The sequence below is a fragment of the Panulirus ornatus genome, chromosome 47, assembly GCF_036320965.1.
Source record: "Panulirus ornatus isolate Po-2019 chromosome 47, ASM3632096v1, whole genome shotgun sequence".
Classification (NCBI taxonomy): Eukaryota; Metazoa; Arthropoda; class Malacostraca; order Decapoda; family Palinuridae; genus Panulirus; species Panulirus ornatus.
Window position 1 is genome coordinate 15,147,317 of NC_092270.1, and position 25,172 is coordinate 15,172,488.

The window sequence follows — 25,172 nt, forward strand, 5'->3', positions numbered from 1 at the left end:
GTAGGAAGAGAGGAAAGTGATTGGTTCTCAGTGAATGTAGGTTTGCGGCAGGGGTGTGTGATGTCTCCATGGTTGTTTAATTTGTTTATGGATGGGGTTGTTAGGGAGGTGAATGCAAGAGTTTTGGAAAGAGGGGCAAGTATGCAGTCTGTTGTGGATGAGAGAGCTTGGGAAGTGAGTCAGTTGTTGTTCGCTGATGATACAGCGCTGGTGGCTGATTCATGTGAGAAACTGCAGAAGCTGGTGACTGACTTTGGTAAAGTGTGTGAAAGAAGAAAGTTAAGAGTAAATGTGAATAAGAGCAAGGTTATTAGGTACAGTAGGGTTGAGGGTCAAGTCAATTGGGAGGTGAGTTTGAATGGAGAAAAACTGGAGGAAGTGAAGTGTTTTAGATATCTGGGAGAGGATCTGGCAGCGGATGGAACCATGGAAGCGGAAGTGGATCATAGGGTGGGGGAGGGGGCGAAAATTCTGGGGGCCTTGAAGAATGTGTGGAAGTCGAGAACATTATCTCGGAAAGCAAAAATGGGTATCTTTGAAGGAATAGTGGTTCCAACAATGTTGTATGGTTGCGAGGCGTGGACTATGGATAGAGTTGTGCGCAGGAGGATGGATGTGCTGGAAATGAGATGTTTGAGGACAATGTGTGGTGTGAGGTGGTTTGATCGAGTAAGTAACGTAAGGGTAAGAGAGATGTGTGGAAATAAAATGAGCGTGGTTGAGAGAGCAGAAGAGGGTGTTTTGAAATGGTTTGGGCACATGGAGAGAATGAGTGAGGAAAGATTGACCAAGAGGATATATGTGTCGGAGGTGGAGGGAACGAGGAGAAGAGGGAGACCAAATTGGAGGTGGAAAGATTGAGTGAAAAAGATTTTGTGTGATCGGGGCCTGAACATGCAGGAGGGTGAAAGGAAGGCAAGGAATAGAGTGAATTGGAGCGATGTGGTATACCGGAGTTGACGTGCTGTCAGTGGATTGAATCAAGGCATGTGAAGCGTCTGGGGTAAACCATGGAAAGCTGTGTTGGTATGTATATTTGCGTGTGTGGACATATGTATATACATGTGTATGGGGGTGGGTTGGGCCATTTCTTTCGTCTGTTTCCTTGCGCTACCTCGCAAACACGGGAGACAGCGACAAAGCAAAAAAAAAAAAAAAAATGCTTATTGATGTGAAAGGTCATAGTTGCTTGAGTAAGTAGAGGGCTGGGGAAGTGATGGAAGGTTATATCAGAGGAATTTAAGGAGAGTAGGGAATGGAAGAGTTTGTATTGTTGTTGATTATGTATAGCTGCCCTCTTGAAAAATTTTTACCAACACTTTTTGTTGTTGTTCTCTTGTTTTATCCTGAGTATGTATCCATGAGTATGTGGTGAAATGTTGTATCCAATGCTTTGTTTATGTCTGTAGTGATAAGTATGGTGAAGAGTGGGGGTTTAGGGAGATTGAAGCCATGTACAGGTGTACCCTCAATTTTCCGGCATTCTTGGTTCCAAAACCTTGCTGGATTAACTATTTTGCCGGACCAACCATGGTCACATAATAATGATTCATTAACACACCTCAAACCCACTAATTATACATCTCCCATGTGTCTAAAGTATAAAATGGACTGCTAGAAATTTAAATTGAACGAATATTAAATGTTTTAGCACCCTAAGATGGTAAGTCTGTCCTTAGATTGTTTGAATCCTATGGGGTCTTCTTTGTCCTCTGTTAATGTTTTCCTAGGTGTGCATCACCAGGATAATGCAGTTTCATCTGCATTATACTCCTGCTTAGGACTGAGGTGCTTGTCAGCTACGAGTTTCGCAGATTTGTCCACATACTCGGCAGTTCCTTTGTGGTTTGCTGACTGCTTTTCTCCGCACTACAGTCACACTCATGTTGTAATTTAAGTTCTTTATGGAACAACTTAGCATGGTCTAATATCATGCTACCTGACAAGCCTGGTCTAATATCATGCTACCTGACAAGTCCACTCCATCACTCCGACACTGTTGAAACCATGCCATCATCACTCAGTCGTGCTCATTACTCTTACCATCTTTCATAGTTTTTCTAATCATCATTTGCTTCTTGGAATCGCTGTCTGCATAGAATTTCAATATTTCTCCCTTTGCTGCTTTATATCATAAACAATTGGTGAACCAATATTGTAGATGTCACACAGCTTACGCACCGAAACACCACAGTCCATTTTTTTCAACATTTCTACTTTATCTTGGATCAGTATGGACTGGTGTTTACATTTGACACCACAAATGACAGTCTCATATGTCTTAGAAGCCATAGCTAGGGTTAAATTTAAGCAAAATGACCTAAGAATCTCACAGAATTCTGGTATCACCACCAACAAGTGCAGTGTAAAGAATGTAAATAAGCACATCCTACACACAATGCCATCTGTGGCCACGTTGATTTCAAGTTCCCTCGCGTAATTTTGTAGGTGCCAAAAGGGAGGTGCCAAACCATCAGTTGCCGGAAATTCAGTGGTATACCTGTCTATAGTGTGGGAGGCAAGTTGTTAGAAGCAGTGAAAAGTTTTTATCGAGGATGTAAGGCATGTGCACGTGTAGGAAGAGAGGAAAGTGATTGGTTCTCAGTGAATGTAGGTTTGCGGCAGGGGTGTGTGATGTCTCCATGGTTGTTTAATTTGTTAATGGATGGGGTTGTTAGGGAGGTGAATGCAAGAGATTTGGAAAGAGGGGCAAGTATGCAGTCTGTTGTGAATGAGAGAGCTTGGGAAGTGAGTCAATTGTTGTTCGCTGATGATACAGCACTGGTGGCTGATTCATGTGAGAAACTGCAGAAGCTGGTGACTGAGTTTGGTAAAGTGTGTGAAAGAAGAAAGTTAAGAGTAAATGTGAATAAGAGCAAGGTTATTAGGTACAGTAGGGTTGAGGGTCAAGTCAATTGGGAGGTAAGTTTGAATGGAGAAAAACTGGAGGAAGTAAAGTGTTTTAGATATCTGGGAGTGGATCTGGCAGTGGATGGAACCATGGAAGCAGAAGTGAATCATAGGGTGGGGGAGGGGGCAAAAATCCTGGGAGCCTTGAAGAATGTGTGGAAGTCGAGAACATTATCTCGGAAAGCAAAAATGGGTATGTTTGAAGGAATAGTGATTCCAACAATGTTGTATGGTTGCGAGGCATGGGCTATAGATAGAGTGGTGCGCAGGAGGATGGATGTGCTGGAAATGAGATGTTTGAGGACAATATGTGGTGTGAGGTGGTTTGATTGAGTAAGTAATGTAAGGGTAAGAGAGATGTGTGGAAATTAAAAAGAGCGTGGTTGAGAGAGCAGAAGAGGGTGTTTTGAAATGGTTTGGGCACATGGAGAGAATGAGTGAGGAAAGATTGACCAAGAGGATATATGTGTCGGAGGTGGAGGGAACGAGGAGAAGTGGGAGACCAAATTGGAGGTGGAAAGATGGAGTGAAAAAGATTTTGAGTGATCGGGGCCTGAACATGCAGGAGGGTGAAAGGCGTGCAAGGAATAGAGTGAATTGGATCGATGTGGTATACCGGGGTCGACGTGCTGTCAGTGGATTGAATCAAGGCATGTGAAGTGTCTGGGGTAAACCATGGAAAGTTCTGTGGGGCCTGGATGTGGAAAGGGAGCTGTGGTTTCCGTGCATTATTACATGACAGCTAGAGACTGAGTGTGAACGAATGGGGCCTTTGTTGTCTTTTCCTAGCACTACCTCGCACACATGAGGGGGGAGGGAGATGTTATTCCATGTGTGGTGAGGTGGCGATGGGAATAAATAAAGGCAGACAGTATGAATTATGTACATGTGTATATATGTATATGTCTGTGTGTGTATATATATGTGTACATTGAGATGTATAGGTATGTATATTTGCATGTGTGGACGTGTATGTATATACATGTGTATGTGGGTGGGTTGGGCCATTTCTTTCGTCTGTTTCCTTGCGCTACCTCGCAAATGCGGGAGACAGCGACAAAGCAAAATAAATAAATATAAATAAACCTGCATCATACTGTGTATGTGGTATTGATAGCATTGTCGCAGTGTTTAGGGCAAAAGTCATGTTGTGAGAGAGAGCGAGAAGTCAGTTTTCTCTCTTTAAAAGATTAGCCTTTCATGGGCTTTGAAGACTTTGGTATAAGGGAAATAGTGTGAATTAAAGTTGTAGTTTATATGGTTAACGGGTTTCAGAATTGATGTTATGCATGCCATTGTTTAGATGTTTTATAATCTTTTGCAAAACTGAGTGTTTCAGTACTGATAAGAGGACTTAGCTGACCATGGGAACAATGTGTTCTGCACTTGGTGCATTTACGCGTAATAATTAACATTTTTAATTATGATTTTTTGTTATCTCACAATGCTGAACTCATGAGTTAAATCTTGACTGAGGCTAGGCTTTTGAGGGAATTTGAAAAGGGGGCAAGGGAAATCAAGAAAAAAAAGGAAAAAAAATATATGTAATAGAGATTTTCAAGAAGTGGAAAGCTTGCCTTAAGGTAATATTTGTTAAGAAATTCAGAAAGTAAAGAGTCATGAATCTGAGCAATCTAGGGAAATAAACTTACAACAAGCCAGTTTTTGATTTGATAACAGTCACACATTATTTATGTTATGTAGTGACTTGCCAAGGATTGTGTGTTGCAACTAATAAGGGAGGCATAGGGAAAGTGGGTAAGTTCTTGATGAGATTAGGAAAACTAATGAATCACAGTGCTGTAGACTTATTTCCTTTGTGAAAGTAGATAGAATATGAGCCATCTCAGATATAAGATTAGTATCAGAACAAGAGTAAGTCTGTCATTTTGTATAAGTTGTATAACTTCCCAGCCTCTTATTAAAACCAGTTTTTCATGATGGATTAAGCAGTCTTCAATTTGGGTTTTTCGAAATACCCAGTAAGTTGATTGTGTTAAATGATAGAATGGTAAAGCAACTAAAGCAGGTTAGAAAGCTTTTCTAAGTTTTAAGAAGAAAATAAGCTGCAGAAGCAGTGAAGTTAACCAAGTCACTTCTGCTTCACTGGCAAATTTTATCTTAATCTGATCATACAGGTGCAATTGTAATGAGACAAGATGTAGATCAAGCAAAGAAATTGGACTAGAAAGAAGTGAAGGAGGGCAAAAGTGACTTATTAGCATATGGTTTATTGGGTTATCTGTTGATGAAATAGAGGAAGTAAATAGGGAAGGGAGGTGAATGCAAGAGTTTTGGAAAGAGGGGCAAGTATGCAGTCTGTTGTGGATGAGAGAGCTTGGGAAGTGAGTCAGTTGTTGTTCGCTGATGATACAGCACTGGTGGCTGATTCATGTGTTAAACTGCAGAAGCTGGTGACTGAGTTTGGTAAAGTGTGTGAAAGAAGAAAGCTGAGAGTAAATGTGAATAAGAGCAAGGTTATTAGGTACAGTAGGGTTGAGGGACAAGTTAATTGGGAGGTAAGTTTGAATGGAGAAAAACTGGAGGAAGTGAAGTGTTTTAGATATCTGGGAGTGGATTTGGCAGCAGATGGAACCATGGAAGTGGAAGTGAGGGGAGGGGGCAAAAGTTCTGGGAGCGTTGAAAAATGTGTGGAAGTCGAGAATGTTATGTTGGAAAGCAGAAATGGGTATGTCTGAAGGAACAGTGGTTCCAACAATGTTATATGGTTGCAAGGCATGGGCTATAAATAGAGTTGTGTGGAGTAGGATGGATGTGCTGGAAATGAGATGTTTGAGGACAATATGTGGTGTGAGGTGGTTTGATCGAGTAAGTAATGAAAGGGTAAGAGAGATGTGTGGTAATAAAAAGAGTGTGGTTGAGAGAGCAGAAGATGGTGTTTTGAAATGGTTTGGTCACATGGAGAGAATAAGTGAGGAAAGATTGACAAAGAGGATATATGTGTCAGAGGTGGAGGGAACGAGAAGTGGGAGACCAAATTGGAGATGGAAAGATGGAGTGAAAAAGATTTTGAGTGATCGGGGCCTGAACATGCAGGAGGGTGAAAGGCATGCAAGGAATGGAGTGAATTGGAACAACGTGGTATACCGGGATCGACTTGCTGTCAGTGGATTGAAGCAGGGCATGTGAAGCGTCTGGGGTAAACCATGGAAAGTTTTGTGGGGCCTGGATGTGGAAAGGGAGCTGTGGTTTCAGTGCATTATGCATGACAGCCAGAGAATGAGTGTGAACGATTGTGGCCTTTGTTGTCTTTTCCCAGCGATACCTCGCACACATGCGGGGGGAGGGGGCTTTCATTTCATGTGTGGCATGGTGGCGACGGGAATGAATAAGGGCAGACCGTATGAATTATTTACATGTGTATATATATATATATATGTATATGCCTGTGTGTGTATATATATGTATACATTGAGATGTATAGGTATGTATATGTGCATGTGTGGATATGTATGTATATACATGTGTATGTGGGTGGGTTGGGCCATTCTTTCGTCTGTTTCCTTGTGCTACCTCGCTAACGCGGGAGACAGCGACAAAGTATAATGAATGAATATAAGTAGGGAAGGAAGACATTTACTCATCAGTTATGGAAATGCAGTTACAAGAGAGAAAGATGGATATAAGAGAAAAGAGCAAGTGAAAAAAGGCCAAAGAAGGGAGCTTGAAGATCATACCCTGGTACCATACCTTATTAAAAACTTTTGAGATACCAATGAATTCAATACTGAATTTCCAATTTTTTTTCAAAGATGACAACCAAGCAATAGTAACTTAGGAGTTGTGGTTCCCACTTTGCAAAACCTGTGCTGCTGATAACAGAAAAGACTGTGATTGAAGATGCTCAAGGAAATGGGAGTTTGGTTAAAGCAGAATCAACAAGATGAAGGTTGGAGGTTTGAATGGTCTCCCACCCTTAGGATGGACTGTCCTAATGGATGTTTCTTAGATGAAGGAATCATTTTAATTTTTAGATGAAAGCAGATAGAAATTGTATTTCACATGCATATTCTAAGCCACAGTCCTTTTGAACATATGGATGGATGTTGTCTGGTCTGTATCCTTTTTTTGGCATTCAGAAAGAAATTGTCTTTTGGACTGATTGAGTGAGATTGCAGGTGGAGGCTTAGGATTAGTAAGAGTTATGCAGCAAGTAAGGAAATGTTAGAGTAATCCTATATGGAATTAAAAGAAAAAGGGAATTAGAAATAGTAGCTATGTTTATGTCCAAAGACCAGAAAGGGCTATCTGTAAAGTAAGAACAAAGGGTATTGTGCCTCATTTAGATAAACTAGTGTTTCTTCTTGTGAATTCCTCATTAGTGGTAATTTGGGTGAATCTGAAATTCAGCTGAATGAGACAAAGGAATTAGAGTTTTTCCAGTCTTGATATGCTGGGCTGTTTAATCAGAGTCTCCGAATGAAGAGATAGACATTGTGGATAAGGGTTACACATTACTTTGGATTTATTGAAGAGAGGTAGTCTTTGTGGAAGAGGGAATATAATTATACCTCCATTACTGCAGCTCTGTGTTCAACAGACGCAGAAGTCTAGGCTGAAGATAAGCAGTAATTTTCCAATATCTCAAGAAAAACAAAAAAGAATTTTCTTAAGTTAGTCTAGTCAACATTATTGACATACTATAGCTGGTATTTAGAGGTGGCATTATGAGGAAGAGATGCAGTGAATAGACACCAATAACTATGCAATTAAATGAAACAATTTGGGTGAAATGATGTAGTTGCATCACAACTTAGTGATAAAAAACAGAGTCTGATGATGGTACAGTGGTCATTACAGTCTGAAACATGTGTAGGCTGCAGATCAATGAAAATGTAAAATGCAGGGGTTAAGGCTCCTTCACTGTTAGTGAGACAGGATTTTACCAAGGATTTTATACAAACTTTTGGTCTGTGTCTTTGTTAATCTTTCTGAGTAGAGGACCTCAACTCAAAGGTCTGAGGATCTCATAGGCTTACAGAAAGAATTTGGACAGCCATTGCCCTTATAAGTATTTAAGATTTATGAGAACAGTTGGTGTAATAAGGAAATTATTGTTAGTTTAGAGACAAACCTGAAATGTAATGATATCAAATTTTGGAGATTCAGGGTGTATGAGGTTGGAACAAGCTCAAAACTCCTCCCATGAAACAGAACTTTGATGTCAGAGATTCTAGATGCTTAACCCAAATTTGAATAAGAAAGACAGTAAATGAAATAGGAATATGAATTGATATGCCTCTGGTAGGGGAGATAAAATTTTACCTTCTTGTTCTCCATTTGTGATAGGGGTGACTAAGAGAGCCGGGAGCTGGGGGCTGAACCCCCCTCCTTCCCTCTTCTTGTATTTCAGTTTCTAAACGACTAAAAAGAAGGAGCCTTGAAGGCTCAGGCTGGGGTGCCTGAATTTGTGTGGATATGACCAATATGAGAAGAGAGGAGAAATAGGTAGTATGTTTAAGGAAATGAACCTGTGTTTTGTGGATGTGAGTGAAACAAAGCTCTTTAGTAAAGGTAGAAATTGGGTAAATTGGGAAATTGGAAAAGGGGTAAAGTAAGGAGTTTGTGTAGGGATAAGAGCTGTACAAGAGATTTGCAAGAGAAAGCAACAGGAAGTCAAGAGGAAGGTGCGAGGGTTGAGAGTTAAGGTGAGCCACAGTAAACTTAAAGGAGAATAAGGTTTTAGAAGATTGATATTTTGACAAAAACAAGAGAACAGATGGGAACATTAGTGTAAGAGAGAAATGTGGAAGTAAGTGTTAACTTGTAGGGATGAGGTGAAGAGATGGGGTGAGTATTTTGAAAGATTGTTTGAACATGTTAGATGGTAGAGTGGCATATGTAAGGTGTTTTGGTTGGGGAGATCTGCAAAGTGAAGAGAGAAGTGGAGAAAGCCTTGCATGAGATAAAATTTAGCAAGGTAGCTGGAGTGGATGGTATTGCAGTTGAATTTCTTAAGAAAGGGGCTACCTGTCTTACTAATTTATTTGTTAGGATTTTCATGTTTCCACAGAAACCATTGTCTGCCCTCCATGTGTTTTTAAAGGTAACATACAGCAAAAGCTGATTGTGGGTACAAACACATAATGCTTTTGGAGTGAAATCATCTTACATGTGATTACTAAGATAAGTGTTTTTAACTGTGAGCATAAGCAACTTGGAGAAGCATTTGATGGGAGTGATAAGAGATGCCTTATGGAAGGTCTTATGGAAAGTGTGGGGTGGAAAGCTACTGGAAACAGAGATTTTATCAACAGTGTAAGGCATATATATGAGTAGGAAGAGAGGAGAGTGAGCGGTCCCAGTGAAGCTATGTCTGCAGTCAGGGATGTGTGATGTCACCATGGCTGTTTACTTTGTTTATGGACAGGTTGGTGAGGGATGTAAATGCAAAGGTCTCAGAGAGGAGAGAGTATGCAGTCTCTAAGGGATGAGGGGGGGCTGGGAAGTGAGTCACTTGTTGTTTGCTTATGACACAGCACTGGTGGCAGATTCAAGTAAGAAACTGCAGGAGTTGGTGACTGAGTTTGGAAAAGGGAATGGAAAGAGGAAGTTGAGAGTAGATGTGAGTAAAAGCAATATTTTTCAGTTTAGCAAAGCAGAGGAACAGGATGGTTATGTTTGTCTAGATGGAGAAAATTTAGAAGTGAAGTGTTTTAGACCCCTGGGAGTGACCACGGGAGCAGAAGTGAGTCGTATGGTGGGTGAGGGGGCAAAGGTGTTGTGAGCATTGAGGAATGTGTATGTCTGGAAAGAAAGGTCGTCATCTGGGAGGGCAGATATAGGTATATCTGAAGGTTTATTCATCTCAACACTGTTGTATGGGTGCAAGGCATCAGCTATAGATAAAAATGTGCAGATGAGAGTGGTTATGTTAGAAAAATTGAATGTTTGAGGACAATGTGATGTGAGATGGTTTGATCAAATAAGTAACAAAAAGGTAAGAAGGGTAAGAGATAGGAGTGGTATTGGGAGAGGTGTGGTTGAGAGAGCTGGAGTGGGTGTAATGAAATGGCTTGGACATGTGGAGAGAATGAATGAGGCATGGTTATTGAGAGGCTCTATACGTGTCAGAAGTGGAGGGTACAAGGAGAAGGGGAAGACCAAATTAGAAATAGAAGGATGGAGTTGTTATTTTGTATACATGGAGCAACATGCTGTCCATGGACTGAATCAGGCAAGGGAAGTGGCCGGGGTAAGTCATGGAATGGTGTGTGGGGCTTGGTTGTGGATAGACGGATGTGGTTTTGGTGCATTGCACATGACAGCTTGAGAATGGATATAAGTGAATGCAGCCTTTATTCATCTGTTCCTGGCTATATCTTTCTAACTTGGGAAACAATGGACAAATATGAAAGAAAATGAAAGAACTTTTTGTGAATGTCTTTTTGGTAATTGTCTACTAGCTATGTGTTTATGAGATAGAGTCAGGGGATAAAAGAAAATTTTAATGAAATGAATTGAGGGTTGTGAGATTAGACTTGCTGGATGATACAGATGGTTGTACAAAGGAAGTTGTAGAGATTTCTGATCAATAGAACACAATCTACTTTGTGCTTAGAAGTAGATAAAGATAGGGATACATTCATCTGTATTGAGATCTTCATTAATAATGAATGTTGTTCGCTGATGATACAGCGCTGGTGGCTGATTCATGTGAGAAACTGCAGAAGCTGGTGACTGAGTTTGGTAAAGTGTGTGAAAGAAGAAAGTTAAGAGTAAATGTGAATAAGAGCAAGGTTATTAGGTACAGGAGGGTTGAGGGTCAAGTCAATTGGGAGGTGAGTTTGAATGGAGAAAAACTGGAGGAAGTGAAGTGTTTTAGATATCTGGGAGTGGATCTGGCAGCGGATGGAACCATGGAAGCGGAAGTGGATCATAGGGTGGGGGAGGGGGCGAAAATTCTGGGAACCTTGAAGAATGTGTGGAAGTCAAGAACATTATCTCGGAAAGCAAAAATGGGTATGTTTGAAGGAATAGTGGTTCCAACAATGTTGTATGGTTGCGAGGCGTGGGCTATGGATAGAGTTGTGCGCAGGAGGATGGCTGTGCTGGAAGTGAGATGTTTGAGGACAATGTGTGGTGTGAGGTGGTTTGATCGAGTAAGTAACGTAAGGGTAAGAGAGATGTGTGGAAATAAAAAGAGCGTGGTTGAGAGAGCAGAAGAGGGTGTTTTGAAATGGTTTGGGCACATGGAGAGAATGAGTGAGGAAAGATTGACCAAGAGGATATATGTGTCGGAGGAGGAGGGAACGAGGAGAAGAGGGAGACCAAATTGGAGGTGGAAAGATGGAGTGAAAAAGATTTTGTGTGATCGGGGCCTGAACATGCAGGAGGGTGCAAGGTGGGAGGGCAAGGAATAGAGTGAATTGGAGCGATGTGGTATACCGGGGGTGACGTGCTGTCAGTGGATTGAATCAAGGCATGTGAAGCGTCTGGGGTAAACCATGGAAAGCTGTGTAGGTATGTATATTTGCGTGTGTGGACATATGTATATACATGTGTATGGGGGTGGGTTGGGCCATTTCTTTCGTCTGTTTCCTTGCGCTACCTTGCAAACGCGGGAGACAGCGACAAAGCAAAAAAAAAAAAAATAAATAAATAAAGGGTATTGAATTTCAAGTTGAAGTGTCAGCTTGATGGAGTTAGGATGAAGATTCTCAGATTGATAAAGGATTTACACGGGTAGACTAACTACAGTTTCATCTCATGCATTCCTTTATTGAAAGAGGATGGCTGAGTGCCTGGGCACCTGAAAACAATAAAGGCAACAGTATGCCAGAAAGATTTTTGCTGCGTACTCCAAGAGAATTTGTCAGTGAGCATACCCAGAGTAAGATGAAAGGAAAACAATAAAGATTCCAACATAGAAAGATGTTTTGCCGTGCAAGGGGTGAAAAATTAGCAAACTTACTGGAATAGGGTGACATTAATGAATGATTTCAGGTGGAATTTGCTGACCTGGTGTTAGGTGAAAAGAAAGGCAAGTTATGTGGGCTATCAAGATGTTTTATTGTAACTTTCTTCTCTTGTTTGACAGCTCTGTAATCCCTTCACATAGCACAATAAACATACTTGTTATTACTATAATATCTGATCTTATTTTGGAAAATTGGAAACTCCACTTTGCATAGATAGCTTGGAATATTCCTTAAGAAATGGGATGACCTTTCTAGATGCCAGAAATCATCTTATAAACAGTTGGTTTATTTTTTTTTCTTTTTTCTTTCAAACTATTCGCCATTTCCCGCATTAGCGAGGTAGCGTTAAGAACAGAGGACTGGGCCTTTGAGGGAATACCCTCACCTGGCCCAATTCTCTGTTCCTTCTTTTGGAAAAAAAAAAAAAAAAAAAAAAAAAAATTAAAAAAAAAAAAAAAAATTGATTTTTATATAGAATATTGCTTTCACACTTTGAGGGGCTCTAAGTGTTCATGCTTAATCAACAAAATATTGACCATTCCATCATGTGAACACTATCAGTCTGACTTCAAAATTTGGCTTGCTCTTACCCCATGCTGCAGTGTTGGCTCTCTTTCTCGTCTTTATAATGCTTTGTTTCTGCTCCTAAGAACTAGCTTTTTGTGTACCTCCATCATTAGCTGAACCACATAATACTGTGCTCGCATGTCACCCTCCTGCTTGTTCAGAATTAGTATGGCCATTTACAACTTGCACATTCACCATTGTGATACCTTACTTTCCCTCCGCTGCTCAATCTCTTTACCCTCTCACATTTTTCCCAACAGATTAAATTTGCCCATTTTATATTGCAGGTTTATGATTACTAACAAAGTCATTAGAGTATTTTTCTTCACTTTCTTTTTCATGCTTGATCGCCTTTTCCTGCATTAGTGAGTTGGCACCAGGAAGCAGACAAAGAAAGACAATTCCACAAACAAACCTATAGATATACATGTATGCACATACACATATATAGATTGGGGAAGAGCAGTGTGGTTTCAGAAGTGGTAGAGGGTGTGTGGATCACGTGTTTGCTTTGAAGAATGTATGTGAGAAATACTTAGAAAAGCAAATGGATTTGTATGTAGCATTTATGGATCTGGAGAAGGCATATGATAGAGTTGATAGAGATGCTCTGTGGAAGGTATTAAGAATATATGGTGTGGGAGGCAAGTTGTTAGAAGCAGTGAAAAGTTTTTATCGAGGATGTAAGGCATGTGTACGTGTAGGAAGAGAGGAAAGTGATTGGTTCTCAGTGAATATAGGTTTGCGGCAGGGGTGTGTGATGTCTCCATGGTTGTTTAATTTGTTTATGGATGGGGTTGTTAGGGAGGTGAATGCAAGAGTTTTGGAAAGAGGGGCAAGTATGAAGTCTGTTGTGAATGAGAGAGCTTGGAAAGTGAGTCAGTTGTTGTTCGCTGATGATACAGCGCTGGTGGCTGATTTATGTGAGAAACTGCAGAAACTGGTGACTGAGTTTGGTAAAGTTTGTGAAAGAAGAAAGTTAAGAGTAAATGTGAATAAGAGCAAGGTTATTAGGTACAGTAGGGTTGAGGGTCAAGTCAATTGGGAGGTAAGTTTGAATGGAGAAAAACTGGAGGAAGTAAAGTGTTTTAGATATCTGGGAGTGGATCTGACAGCGAATGGAACCATGGAAGCGGAAGTGAATCATAGGGTGGGGGAGGGGGCGAAAATCCTGGGAGCCTTGAAGAATGTGTGGAAGACGAGGACATTATCTCGGAAAGCAAAAATGGGTATGTTTGAAGGAATAGTGGTTCCAACAATGTTGAATGGTTGCAAGGCGTGGGCTATGGATAGAGTTGTGCACAGGAGGGTGGATGCGCTGGAAATGAGATGTTTGAGGACAATGTGTGGTGTGAGGTGGTTTGATCGAGTAAGTTATGTAAGGGTAAGAGAGATGTGTGGAAATAAAAAGAGCGTGGTTGAGAGAGCAGAAGAGGGTGTTTTGAAATGGTTTGGGCACATGGAGAGAATGAGTGAGGAAAGATTGACCAAGAGGATATATGTGTCAGAGGTGGAGGGAACGAGGAGAAGTGGGAGACCAAATTGGAGGTGGAAAGATGGAGTGAAAAAGATTTTGAGTGATCGGGGCCTGAACATTCAGGAGGGTGAAAGGTGTGCAAGGAATAGAGTGAATTGGAACGATGTGGTATACCGGGGTGGACGTGCTGTCAATGGATTGAACCAGGGCATGTGAAGCGTCTGGGGTAAACCATGGAAAGTTTTGTGGGGCCTGGATGTGGAAAGGGAGCTGTGGTTTCGGTGCATTATTACATGACAGCTAGAGACTGAGTGTGAACGAATGGGGCCTTTGGTGTCTATTCCTAGCGCTACCTCGCACACATGAGGGGGGAGGGGGTTGTTATTCCATGTGTGGCGAGGTGGCGATGGGAACATATAAAGGCAGACAGTATGAATTATGTACATGTGTATATATGTATATGTCTGTGTGTGTATATATATGTGTACATTGAGATGTATAGGTATGTATATTTGCGTGTGTGGACGTGTATGTATATACATGTGTATGTGGGCGGGTTAGGCCATTCTTTCGTCTGTTTCCTTGTGCTACCTTGCTAACGCGGGAGACAGCGACAAAGCAAAATAAATATGAATATAATGTATATATATATATATATATATATATATATATATATATATATATATATATATATATATATATATATATATCCCTGGGGATAGGGGAGAAAAAATACTTCCCACGCATTCCTCACATGTCGTAGAAGGTGACTAGAGGGGACGGGAGCGGGGGGCCAGAAACCCTCCCCTCCTTGTATTTTAACTTTCTAAAACGGGAAACAGAAGGAGTCACGCAAGGAGTGCTCATCCTCCTCGAAGGCTCAGACTGGGGTGTCTAAATGTGTGTGGATGTAACCAAGATGAGAAAAAGGGAGAGATAGGTAGTATGTTTGAGGAAAGGAACCTGGATGTTTTGGCTCTGAGTGAAACGAAGCTCAAGGGTAAAGGGGAAGAGTGGTTTGGGAATGTCTTGGGAGTAAAGTCAGGGGTTAGTGAGAGGGCAAGAGCAAGGAAAGGAGTAGCACTACTCCTGAATCAGGAGTTGTGGGAGTATGTCATAGAGTGTAAGAAAGTAAATTCTAGATTGATATGGGTAAAACTGAAAGTTGATGGAGAGAGATGGGTGATTATTGGTGCATATGCACCTGGGCATGAGAAGAAAGATCATGAGAGGCAAGTGTTTTGGGAGCAGCTGATTGAGTGTGTTAGTGGTTTTGATGCACAAGACCGGGTTATAGTGATGGGTGATTTGAATGCAAAGGTGAGTAATGTGGCAGTTGAGGGAATAATTGGTATATATGGGGTGTTCAGTGTTGTAAATGGAAATGGTGAAGAGCTTGTAGATTTATGTGCTGAAAAAGGATTGGTGATTGGGAATACCTGGTTTAAAAAGACAGATATACATAAGTATACGTATGTAAGTAGGAGAGATGGCCAGAGAGCGTTATTGGATTACGTGTTAATTGATAGACGCACGAAAGAGAGACTTTTGAATGTTAATGTGCTGAGAGGTGCAACTGGAGGGATGTCTGATCATTATCTTGTGGAGGCGAAGGTGAAGATTTGTGGGGGTTTTCAGAAAAGAAGAGAGAATGTTGGGGTGAAGAGAGTGGTGAGAGTAAGGGAGCTTGGGAAGGAGACTTGTGTGAGGAAGTACCAGGAGAGACTGAGTACAGAATGGAAAAAGGTGAGAACAAAGGAGGTAAGGGGAGTGGGGGAGGAATGGGATGTATTTAGGGAAGCAGTGATGGCTTGTGCAAAAGATGCTTGTGGCATGAGAAGCGTGGGAGGTGGGTTGATTAGAAAGGGTAGTGAGTGGTGGGATGAAGAAGTAAGATTATCAGTGAATGAGAAGAGAGAGGGATTTGGACAATTTTTGCAGGGAAAAAATGCAAATGAGTGGGAGAGGTATAAAAGAAAGGGGCAGGAGGTCAAGAGAAAGGTGCAAGAGGTGAAAAAGAGGGCAAATGAGAGTTGGGGTGAGAGAGTATAATCAAATTTCAGGGAGAATAAAAAGATGTTTTGGAAGGAGGTAAATAAAGTGCATAAGACAAGGGAGCAAATGGGAACTTCAGTGAAGGGGGCAAATGGGGAGGTGATAACAAGTAGTGGTGATGTGAGAAGGAGATGGAGTGAGTATTTTGAAGGTTTGTTGAATGTGTTTGATGATAGAGTGGCAGATATAGGGTGTTTTGGTCGACGTGGTGTACAAAGTGAGAGTGTTAGGGAAAATGATTTGGTAAACAGAGAAGAGGTAGTAAAAGCTTTGCGGAAGATGAAAGCCGGCAAGGCAGCAGTTTGGATGGTATTGCAGTGGAATTTATTAAAAAAGGGGGTGACTGTATTGTTGACTGGTTGGTAAGGTTATTTAATGTATGTATGACTCATGGTGAGGTGCCTGAGGATTGGCGGAATGCTTGCATAGTGGCATTGTACAAAGGCAAAGGGGATAAGAGTGAGTGCTCAAATTACAGAGGTATAAGTTTGTTGAGTATTCCTGGTAAATTATATGGGAGGGTATTCATTGAGAGGGTGAAGGCATGTACAGAGCATCAGATTGGGGAAGAGCAGTGTGGTTTCAGAAGTGGTAGAGGATGTGTGGATCACGTGTTTGCTTTGAAGAATGTATGTGAGAAATACTTAGAAAAACAAATGGATTTGTATGTAGCATTTATGGATCTGGAGAAGGCATATGATAGAGTTGATAGAGATGCTCTGTGGAAGGTATTAAGAATATATGGTGTGGGAGGCAAGTTGTTAGAAGCAGTGAAAAGTTTTTATCGAGGGTGTAAGGCATATGTACGTGTAGCAAGAGAGGAAAGTGATTGGTTCTCAGTGAATGCAGGTTTGCTACAGGGGTGTGTGATATCTCCATGGTTGTTTAATTTGTTTATGGATGGGGTTGTTAGGGAGGTTAATGCAAAAGTTTTGGAAAGAGGGGCAAGTATGAAGTCTGTTGTGGATGAGAGAGCTTGGGAAGTGAGTCAGTTGTTGTTCGCTGATGATACAGCGCTGGTGGCTGATTCATGTGAGAAACTGCAGAAGCTTGTGACTGAGTTTCGTAAAGTGTGTGAAAGAAGAAAGTTAAGAGTAAATGTGAATAAGAGCAAGGTTATTAGGTACAGTAGGGTTGAGGGTCAAGTCAATTGGGAGGTAAGTTTGAATGGAGAAAAACTGGAGGAAGTAAAGTGTTTTAGATATGTGGGAGTGGATCTGCCAGCGGATGGAACCATGGAAGCGGAAGTGAATCATAGGGTGAGGGCGGGGGCGAAATTCCTGGGAGCCTTGAAGAATGTGTGGAAGTCGAGAACATTATCTCGGAAAGCAAAAATGGCTATGTTTGAAGGAATAGTGGTTCCAACAATGTTGTATGGTTGCGAGGCGTGGGCTATGGATAGAGTTGTGCGCAGGAGGGTGGATGTGCTGGAAATGAGATGTTTGAGGACAATGTGTGATGTGAGGTGGTTTCATCGAGTAAGTAATGTAAGGGTAAGAGAGATGTGTGGAAATAAAAAGAGCGTGGTTGATAGAGCAGAAGAGAGTGTTTTGAAATGGTTTGGTCTCATGGAGAGAATGAGTGAGGAAAGATTGACCAAGAGGATATATGTGTCTGAGGTGGAGGGAACTAGGAGACGTGGGAGACCAAATTGGAGGTGGAAAGATGGAGTGAAAAAGATTTTGAGTGATCGGGGCCTGAACATGCAGGAGGGTGAAAGGAGGGCAAGGAATAGAGTGAATTGGATTGATGGGGTATACCAGGGTTGACTTGCTGTCAGTGGATTGAATCAGGGCATGTGAAGCGTCTGGGGTAAACCATGGAAAGTTGTGTGGGGCCTGGATATGGAAAGGGAGCTGTGGTTTTGGGCATTATTGCGTGACAGCTAGAGACTGAGTGTGAACGAATGGGGCCTTTGTTGTCTCTTCCTAGGGCTACCTCGCACACATGAGGGGGGGAGGGGGATGGTATTCCATGTGTGGTGAGGTGGCGATGGGAATGAATAAAGGCAGACAGTGTGAATTGTGTTCATGGGTATATATGTATGTGTCTGTGTGTGTATATATATGTGTACATTGAGATGTATACATTGTGTATGGGGGTGGGTTGGGCCATTTCTTTCGTCTGTTTCCTTGCGCTACCTCGCGAACGCGGGAGACAGTGACAAAGCAAAATATATATATATATATATATATATATATATATATATATATATATATATATATTTTTTTTTTTTTTTTTATACTTTGTCGCTGTCTCCCGCGTTTGCGAGGTAGCGCAAGGAAACAGACGAAAGAAATGGCCCAACCCCCCCATACACATGTACATACACACGTCCACACACGCAAATATACATACCTACACAGCTTTCCATGGTTTACCCCGGACGCTTCACATGCCTTGATTCAATCCACTGACAGCACGTCAACCCCTGTATACCACATCGCTCCAATTCACTCTATTTCTTGCCCTCCTTTCACCCTCCTGCATGTTCAGGCCCCGATCACACAAAATCCTTTTCACTCCATCTTTCCACCTCCAATTTGGTCTCCCTCTTCTCCTCGTTCCCTCCACCTCCGACACATATATCCTCTTGGTCAATCTTTCCTCACTCATTCTCTCCATGTGCCCAAACCATTTCAAAACACCCTCTTCTGCTCTCTCAACCACGCTCTTTTTATTTCCACACATCTCTCTTACCCTTACGTTACTTACTCGATCAAACCACCTCACACCACACATTGTCCTCAAACATCTCATTTCCAGCACATCCATCCTCCTGCACACAACTCTATCCATAGCCCATGCCTCGCAACCATACAACATTGTTGGAACCACTATTCCTTCAAACATACCCATTTTTGCTTTCCGGGATAATGTTCTCGACTTCCACACATTTTTCAAGGCTCCCAAAATTTTCGCCCCCTCCCCCACCCTATGATCCACTTCCGCTTCCATGGTTCCATCCGCTGACAGATCCACTCCCAGATATCTAAAACACTTCACTTCCTCCAGTTTTTCTCCATTCAAACTCACCTCCCAATTGACTTGACCCTCAACCCTACTGTACCTAATAACCTTGCTCTTATTCACATTTACTCTTAACTTTCTTCTTCCACACACTTTACCAAACTCCGTCACCAGCTTCTGCAGTTTCTCACATGAATCCGACACCAGCGCTGTATCATCAGCGAACAACAACTGACTCACTTCCCAAGCTCTCTCATCCCCAACAGACTTCATACTTGCCCCTCTTTCCAAAACTCTTGCATTTACCTCCCTAACAACCCCATCCATAGACAAATTAAACAACCATGGAGACATCACACACCCCTGCCACAAACCTACATTCACTGAGAACCAATCACTTTCCTCTCTTCCTACACGTACACATGCCTTACATCCTCGATAAAAACTTTTCACTGCTTCTAACAACTTGCCTACCACACCATATATTCTTAATACCTTCCACAGAGCATCTCTATCAACTCTATCATATGCCTTCTCCAGATCCATAAATGCTACATACAAATCCATTTGCTTTTCTAAGTATTTCTCACATACATTCTTCAAAGGAAACACCTGATCCACACATCCTCTACCACTTCTGAAACCACACTGCTCTTCCCCAATCTGATGCTCTGTACATGCCTTCACCCTCTCAATCAATACCCTCCCATATAATTTACCAGGAATACTCAACAAACTTATACCTCTGTAATTTGAGCACTCACTCTTATCCCCTTTGCCTTTGTACAATGGCACTATGCACGCATTCCGCCAATCCTCAGGCACCTCACCATGAGTCATACATACATTAAATAACCTTACCAACCAGTCAACAATACAGTCACCTCCTTTTTTAATAAATTCCACTGCAATACCATCCAAACCTGGTGCCTTGCCGGCTTTCATCTTCCGCAAAGCTTTTATTACCTCTTCTCTGTTTACCAAATCATTTTCCCTAACCCTCTCACTTTGCACACCACCTCAACCCAAACACCCTATATCTGCCACTCTGTCATCAGACACATTCACATATATATATATATATATATATATATATATATAAATATATATATATAAATATATATATATATATATATATATATATATATATATATATATATATATATATATATATATATATATATATATAAATATATATATATATAAATATATATATATATAAATATATATATATTTGTTTTGCTTTGTCGCTGTCTCCCGCGTTTGCGAGGTAGCGCAAGGAAACAGACGAAAGAAATGGCCCTACCCACCCCCATACACAATGTATATACATACACGTCCACACACGCAAATATACATACCTATACATCTCAATGTACACATATATATACACACACAGACACATACATATATACCCATGAACACAATTCACACTGTCTGCCTTTATTCATTCCCATCGCCACCTCGCCACACATGGAATACCATCCCCCTCCCCCCCTCATGTGTGCGAGGTAGCTCTAGGAAGAGACAACAAAGTCCCCATTCGTTCACACTCAGTCTCTAGCTTTCATGCAATAATGCCCAAAACCACAGCCCCCTTTCCACATCCAGGCCCCACACAACTTTCCATGGTTTACCCCAGACACTTCATATGCCCTGATTCAATCCACTGACAGCATGTCAACCCCGGTATACCACATCGATCCAATTCACTCTATTTCTTACCCGCCTTTCACCCTCCTGCATGTTCAGGCCCCGATCACTCAAAATCTTTTTCACTCCATCTTTCAACTTCCAATTTGGTCTCCCACTTCTCCTAGTTCCCTCCACCTCAGACACATATATCCTCTTGGTCAAACTTTCCTCACTCATTCTCTCCATGAGACCAAACCATTTCAAAACACTCTCTTCTGCTCTCTCAACCACGCTCTTTTTATTTCCACACATCTCTCTTACCCTTACATTACTTACTCGATCAAACCACCTCACATCACACATTGTCCTCAAACATCTCATTTCCAGCACATCCACCCTCCTGCGCACAACTCTATCCATAGCCCACGCCTCGCAACCATACAACATTGTTGGAATCACTATTCCTTCAAACATAGCCATTTTTGCTTTCCGAGATAATGTTCTCGACTTCCACACATTCTTCAAGGCTCCCAGGAATTTCGCCCCCTCCCCCACCCTATGATTCACTTCCGCTTCCATGGTTCCATCCGCTGCCAGATCCACTCCCAGATATCTAAAACACTTTACTTCCTCCAGTTTTTCTCCATTCAAACTTACCCCCCAATTGACTTGACCCTCAACCCTACTGTACCTAATAACCTTGCTCTTATTCACATTTACTCTTAACTTTCTTCTTTCACACACTTTACGAAACTCAGTCACAAGCTTCTGCAGTTTCTCACATGAATCAGCCACCAGCGCTGTATCATCAGCGAACAACAACTGACTCACTTCCCAAGCTCTCTCATCCACAACAGACCTCATACTTGCAACTCTTTCCAAAACTCTTGCATTCACCTCCCTAACAACCCCATCCATAAACAAATTAAACAACCATGGAGACATCACACACTCCTGCCACAAACCTACATTCAGTGAGAACCAATCACTTTCCTCTCTTCCTACACGTATACATGCCTTATATCCTCGATAAAAACTTTTCATTGATTCTAACAACTTGCCTCCCTCACCATATATTCTTAAAACCTTCCATAGAGCATCTATATCAACTCTATCATATGCCTTCTCCAGATCCATAAATGCTACATACAAATCCATTTGTTTTTCTAAGTATTTCTCACATACATTCTTCAAGGCAAACACCTGATCCACACATCCTCTACCACTTCTGAATCCACACTGCTCTTCCCCAATCTGATGCTCTGTACATGCCTTCACCCTCTCAATCAATACCCTCCCATATAATTTACCAGGAATACTCAACAAACTCATACCTCTGTAATTTGAGCACTCACTCTTATCCCCTTTGCCTTTGTACAATGGCACTATGCAAGCATTCCGCCAATCCTCAGGTACCTTACCATGAATCATACATTAAATAACCTTACCAACCAGTCAACAATACAGTCACCACCATTTTTAATAAATTCCACTGCAATACCATCCAAACCTGCTGCCTTGTCGGCTTTCATCTTCCGTAAAGCTTTTACTACCTCTTCTCTATTTACCAAATCATTTTCCCTAACCCTCTCACTTTGCACACCACGTCGACCAAAACACCCTATATCTGCCACTCTATATCAAACACATTCGACAAACCTTCAAAATACTCATTCCATCTTCTCACATCACCACTACTTGTTATCACCTCCACATTTGCCCCTTCACTGAAGTTCTCATTTGCTCCCTTGTCTTACGCACTTTATTTACCTCCTTCCAGAACATCTTTTTATTCTCCCTAAAATTTAATGATACTCTTTCACCCCAACTCTCATTTGCCCTCTTTTTCACCTCTTGCACCTTTCTCTTGACCTCCTGTCTCTTTCTTTTATACATCTCCCACTCAATTGCATTTTTTCCCTGCAAAAATCGTCCAAATGCCTCTCTCTTCTCTTTCACTAATAATCTTACTTCTTCATCCCACCACTCACTACCCTTTCTAATCAACCCATCTCCCACTCTTCTCATGCCACAAGCATCTTTTGCGCAATCCATCACTGATTCCCTAAATACATCCCATTCCTCCCCCACTCCCCTTACTTCCATTGTTCTCACCTTTTTCCGTTCTGTACTCAGTTTCTCCTGGTACTTCCTCACACAAGTCTCCTTCCCAAGCTCACTTACTCTCACCACCCTCTTCACCCCAACATTCACTCTTCTTTTCTGAAAACCCATACAAATCTTCGCCTTAGCCTCCGCAAGATAATGATCAGACATCCCTCCAGTTGCACCTCTCAGCACATTAACATCCAAAAGTCTCTCTTTCGCGCGCCTGTCAATTAACACGTAATCCAATAACACTCTCTGGCCATCTCTCCTACTTACATACGTATACTTATGTATATCTCGCTTTTTAAACCAGGTATTCCCAATCACCAATCCTTTTTCAGCACATAAATCTACAAGCTCTTCACCATTTCCATTTACAACACTGAACACCTCATGCATACCAATTATTCCCTCAACTGCCACATTACTCACCTTTGCATTCAAATCACCCATCACTATAACCCGGTCTCGTGCATCAAAACCACTAACACACTCATTCAGCTGCTCCCAAAACACTTGCCTCATGATCTTTCTTCTCATGCCCAGGTGCATATGCACCAATAATCACCCATCTCTCTCCATCAACTTTCAGTTTTACCCATATTAATCGAGAATTTACTTTCAACTCCTGTTTCAGGAGTACTGCTACTCCTTCCCTTACTCTTGTCCTCTCACTAACCCCTGACTTTACTCCCAAGACATTCCCAAACCACTCTTCCCCTTTACCCTTGAAGTTCGTTTCACTCAGAGCCAAAACATCCAGGTTCCTTTCCTCAAACATACTACCTATCTCTCCTTTTTTCACATCTTGGTTACATCCACACACATTTAGACACCACAGTCTGAGCCTTCGAGGAGGATGAGCACTCCCCGCGTGACTCCTTCTTCTGTTTCCCATTTTAGAAAGTTAAAAATACAAGGACGGGAGGATTTCTGGCCCCCCGCTCCCGTCCCCTATAGTCGCCTTCTACGACACGTGAGGAATGCGTGGGAAGTATTCTTTCACCCCTATCCCCAGGGATAATATATATTTTTTTTTTTTTTTTTTTATACCTCGTCGCTGTCTCCCGCGTTTGCAAGGTAGCGCAAGGAAACAGACGAAAGAAATGGCCCAACCCCCCCCCATACACATGTACATACGCACGTCCACACACGCAAATATACATACCTACACAGCTTTCCATAGTTTACCCCAGACGCTTCACATGTCTTGATTCAATCCACTGACAGCACGTCAACCCCGGTATACCACATCGCTCCAATTCACTCTATTCCTTGCCCTCCTTTCACCCTCCTGCATGTTCAGGCCCCGATCACACAAAATCTTTTTCACTCCATCTTTCCACCTCCAATTTGGTCTCCCTCTTCTCCTCGTTCCCTCCACCTCCGACACATATATCCTCTTGGTCAATCTTTCCTCACTCATTCTCTCCATGTGCCCAAACCATTTCAAAACACCCTCTTCTGCTCTCTCAACCACGCTCTTTTTATTTCCACACATCTCTCTTACCCGTACGTTACTTACTCGATCAAACCACCTCACACCACACATTGTCCTCAAACATCTCATTTCCAGCACATCCATCCTCCTGCGCACAACTCTATCCATAGCCCACGCCTCGCAACCATACAACATTGTTGGAACCACTATTCCTTCAAACATACCCATTTTTGCTTTCCGAGATAATGTTCTCGACTTCCACACATTCTTCAAGGCTCCCAGAATTTTCGCCCCCTCCCCCACCCTATGATCCACTTCCGCTTCCATGGTTCCATCCGCTGCCAGATCCACTCCCAGATATCTAAAACACTTCACTTCCTCCAGTTTTTCTCCATTCAAACTCACCTCCCAATTGACTTGACCCTCAACCCTACTGTACCTAATAACCTTGCTCTTATTCACATTTACTCTTAACTTTCTTCTTTCACACACTTTACCAAACTCAGTCACCAGCTTCTGCAGTTTCTCACATGAATCAGCCACCAGCGCTGTATCATCAGCGAACAGCAACTGACTCACTTCCCAAGCTCTCTCATCCCAACAGACTTCATACTTGCCCCTCTTTCCAAAACTCTTGCATTCACCTCCCTAACAACCCCATCCATAAACAAATTAAACAACCATGGAGACATCACACACCCCTGCCGCAAACCTACATTCACTGAGAACCAATCACTTTCCTCTCTTCCTACACGTACACATGCCTTACATCCTCGATAAAAACTTTTCACTGCTTCTAACAACTTGCCTCCCACACCATATATTCTTAATACCTTCCACAGAGCATCTCTATCAACTCTATCATATGCCTTCTCCAGATCCATAAATGCTACATACAAATCCATTTGCTTTTCTAAGTATTTCTCACATACATTCTTCAAAGCAAACACCTGATCCACACATCCTCTACCACTTCTGAAACCACACTGCTCTTCCCCAATCTGATGCTCTATACATGCCTTCACCCTCTCAATCAATATCCTCCCATATAATTTACCAGGAATAC

General features: G+C 41.8%; 1 protein-coding gene across 1 annotated transcript in view; it reads left to right on the forward strand.

Moving 5' to 3' along the window:
• Positions 1-25,172, forward strand: part of LOC139763721 (arfGAP with SH3 domain, ANK repeat and PH domain-containing protein-like) — a 97,164-nt gene that overhangs the window by 12,420 nt on the left and 59,572 nt on the right. The gene's annotated exons all lie outside the window — the stretch shown is intronic.